The sequence below is a fragment of the Triplophysa rosa genome, linkage group LG4, assembly GCF_024868665.1.
Source record: "Triplophysa rosa linkage group LG4, Trosa_1v2, whole genome shotgun sequence".
NCBI lineage: Eukaryota > Metazoa > Chordata > Actinopteri > Cypriniformes > Nemacheilidae > Triplophysa > Triplophysa rosa.
This window is the reverse complement of record NC_079893.1, coordinates 17,226,904-17,231,250: the sequence shown is the minus strand read 5'-3', so window position 1 is coordinate 17,231,250 and position 4,347 is coordinate 17,226,904. Positions and strand designations below refer to the sequence as shown.

Below are 4,347 nucleotides of genomic sequence, written 5' to 3'. Positions count from 1 at the left end.
TATTAAGATGTGTTTGGTAAAGTGATTACATGTTATAATGGAAAGATCTCTGTCAGAAAATCTTTCTTTGCAATTGAGACACAGTTAGACACTTGACATACAAACCTCATCAATGATGACAAACAATCATGAATGAGTTTTGTACTATGTACCCAGCATGCATTGCAGCATGAAGCTGTTCAGTTGATTGTCACCATTGTTGAGATTCATATGTGGATGGTTTATTTCTCTGTGTCCGACTCATTCTATAGGTTAATATTTTGTCTTTTGAACTTTTGAAAATTGAAATACTATACATTCTTTTTACTGGTGTACATCACTTCATGGCAATAGTCCCACCATATGGTCAAATTTTGAGAAAACATGTTTAGAGCACATTTAGGAAGAGTTAGTTTTTAAAATAAGAGCTATAGATGTGTGACCTACAGTAACTAGCTGGCAACAGTGTTGCCAATATATTACTGTAGAAATAGCGGGTAAGGGCTAACTGTGTATAAACCGCCAGCGATTGACATCTACCTGATACTGCACTCATATTCACATAAAGAAGCCATGTTGACAAGTTTTTGTAAGTTAGGGCAAAATCCACAAGATTGTAGTACCTTCATTGCCCTGTAAATAACGATATTAATTATAAGATAGGTGTCATGCAAAATGTAATGTGTAATTGCATTAGTCATTACAAATGTAGTGGAGTAAAGAGTACATATACTTGTTCAAAAATGTAGTTAAGTAGAGAGTAAAAGTTGCTAATATCTTTAATACTCAGTACAACTACAAAGTAGCCAAAAAGATACTTAAGTAAAGTAACTAAGTACATTTACTCCAATACTTTACACCACTGATGAACAGGCATTGTCTTCCCTTCAACATCAAGGCTCCCAGATAGCAAACTGACTCCGGAACGGATCCGCCCCGGAAGTGTCACAAGCTCCGGAACGGATGCGCAAAACGGGTCCGAACGGAGTCCACTTGCACAGCGCAGCGGATCCAGAACAAATAAGGATTGCGGATCCGGACCAGATCTGGGGCAGACCCGCCCTGTTACTGATAAAGCAGCTGATCCGCCACGGATCCGATCAGGACCCGTTTATAAAGCAGCTGATCCGCCACGGATCCGATCAGGACCCGTTTATAAAGAAGCTGATCGCCACGGATCCGAATGGACCCGTTTATAAAGCAGCTGATCCGCCACGATCCGATCTGGTCATTCTGTCTGGATACCTTTCAGATCCCTCATTTAAAACTAGTATTCTGGCCAAAACTAGCTAAAGAAATATTTCAAATCTAATGGACCGACATTGGATAGACTGGATTGCTCTATAATATTTAATATGCCTGCCTTTATTAATAAAACATGATGAAATCATTCAAAACTGTAAATCAAAATTCAGCCATTTTAGCCAGTAACAATTATTTATGTATACAATTAATAGACACTGTACCCGGAATTGGCAATACTCATGTAAAATCGTTGCTAAATTTTTTGAGTTTTAAGATTCTTGGTTTAAGTCAAATTTTGATTACTGTTAAGTTAAAGTTCTAAAAATCTTAGTTAGTGCGACTTAAATATTTAATTATCTTTTTATGAAATTAAGTAGACAGAACTTAAATAAGTACCAAAATTGCATTTTTAAGTTAACTAAACTAAATTCTTTCGGTTTCATTATTTGCATATTCCTTAGTCTTAATATGCATAAATCAAACACCTTGATTTATGCAATCCAAAATGAGCAAGAAGAGACTGATCTCAGAACTGGCATTAGACAGTTACTGTCACTGTAACATAACACTGTTACAGTTGAAATGTAGCTTCGCAAGACTAGGCACATGCACCACTCTTCTAAACAATGTAACCACTAAAATGAAAAATATGTCAAACTCTTCTAAATATCTAAGAGAAGTGAACATTAAACACTAGCAAGTCTTTAACTTTACTAAAACATATAAAATAATCATATTTTTTTATTTACTCTCCTAATGCAGTCTGACGCAAAGCTTGCTGGGAATTGGAATCCTTCTTGACCAATTGTTGAATTAACATGTTTAAATTAAGTAAGGAGCAAATAAAATTTGAGTTTTATCAAGTTAATCAAAAATAATCATTATACTTTACTCAAAAGTAAAAAAGTGTTTCACGAACTTAAAATATTTAGTAAGTAGAACTTTTTTATAAATTAAGTTTACATTACTTAATCTGTTTGATTATTTTGAACATTTGGGTTTACAGTGTATACTAAAAAATGAAATGCAACCATAAATTGTCCAAAGAACATTTTTTATTTAATGAAAAAGAACACTTTTTTAATGTAGCTCAAGAAACATTTATTCTTATTAATGTTGCACTGCTTATTTTTTTGTGTGGAACTGGGTTTTTTGAAGATGAATAGAAACAAAACTATTTAAAGTAGTAAACTTTATCTCAACTGTTACTACTTAACTGTTAAACGAACACTTCAAAACACAGAAGTTAACTGTGAAACACCGAAACGCTACTGTTGGGTGCTGACAGTGGGACGGCTCCTTGAGTTTCCCCTATCTGCTGCCAAGTTGAACCACCGTATTACGTGTTTTGTAATGTCATCATCAGTGGCGGCACGGGAGACATGGCTCTTTCTCACAGCACCTGTGATACACAAGCAAATTTTCATTAAACAAATTCATGAAATCACATAGGAGATACCAGTTTTTTTTAAGGATACACATAACCACTGTCTTTAAAACAAGAGTGTACAATCTGACATTTATAGGTACACTATGTAACTTTTGGAGCTCTAGCCGTTAATAAACAGAACTGCATGCGAGTTGTGAACCTCCGTGTTCTTTTTAAGTCTGTAGGCAAAGTTTACATACGTACCTTAAAGATGAAATTCTCCAAAAACAGACCAGTGGCACTTGAATGAGCTGTAAACTGCAAGAGAACACACACGCACAGTATCTTAATATGATTTAATATCTTAATATGACATGAAATAATTAGTCTACCAGAACTAAAGTTTACTGATACAAGTGGGTTTTTAAACTACGAAGTAGTTTATAAACCTAAAAACTTTTAACTTTAAATTATTGGTATGAATCTTTTGAAATGCACATTTATTACATGTTAAAACTGTAGTGTGGACCATTATTAGTATTTTGACAAAATAGCTGGCTAAATCAAGTTTAAAACAGTATCAATCTTACTTTACTCGGTTGTTTGGAAAAGATGAAATACTGAAGACCAGTGGCACTTGAATGAGCTGTAAGCTGCAAAATAACACACGCACAAGCGAACACACGCACACCACACACACACACACACACACACCACACAACGCAGGACACCACACAAACACACAAACACGACACACACACAAGTATCTTAATTTTTAATATCTTAATATGACATGAAATAATTAGTCTACCAGAACTAAAGTTTACTGATACAAGTGGGTTTTTAAACTACGAAGTAGTTTATAAACCTAAAAACTTTTAACTTTAAATTATTGGTATGAATCTTTTGAAATTGCACATTTATTACATGTTAAAAGCTGTAGTGTGGACCATTATTAGTATTTTGACAAAATAGCTGGCTAAATCAAGTTTAAAACAGTATCAAATCTTACTTTACTCGGTTGTTTGGAAAATGATGAAATACTGCAAGACCAGTGGCACTTGAATGAGCTGTAAGCTGCAAAATAACACACACACAACAGCAACACACACGCGCGCCACACACACGCACAGTATTTTAAGATTTAATATGATATGAAAATTATCTGAAACAACATTACATGGGGAGGTGGAGAATATATGTCAAAATATTAACAAAAGACTCAAACTATACCAGAAGTTCAGTGTAAAAAAAACAGGTAACGTTAACGTTAGGCCTAACATCAGTTTATCTCGCCTGCTATTTTACTGGAAAGGGGAGAAAACATGCGCTCAGGGTTGGATTAAAATCCGATTGAATCACCCCACCTCCTAGAGAGATAAAGACATTCATAAAGACATCCAAAAAGCTTTTACTCAAAAAGCTAATGACAATGTGCTGAAACTTGGCTTGCAAAAATCACTTCAGAATTAAAAACATCAAGCAAAGCAATCAACAGTAATGTTACTGGCTACGTAACTGTACAAATAAAGCATGTTTTAACTATTCTTACCATGTTCCGTCCTCACCGACCTACCAGCTCCAGCGTTTCCACTGTGTGAGGATATGGATTAAGTGACTGTGACGGTTTAAAAAAGGCGCGTTCGGTCAGAGAATTCGCCCAGCGTCAGTTGCGAGTCAGCGAGTTGACAGTGCGTTGTGCGGAGGCGGGGCATATTCTGTGCGTGTGGCCGAATTGAATCTGAGAGTACAGC

The 4,347-nt window shown here is 35.4% G+C and overlaps 1 long non-coding RNA gene across 1 annotated transcript; it reads right to left on the bottom strand.

Moving 5' to 3' along the window:
* Positions 1–2,373: 2,373 nt before the first annotated feature.
* Positions 2,374–3,216, bottom strand: LOC130552462 (uncharacterized). The gene is made up of 3 exons (XR_008962739.1): positions 3,184–3,216; positions 2,858–2,911; positions 2,374–2,626 (listed from the first exon to the last, which is right to left on the bottom strand). It is a non-coding gene; the product is annotated as an uncharacterized LOC130552462 (long non-coding RNA).
* Positions 3,217–4,347: the final 1,131 nt, after the last annotated feature.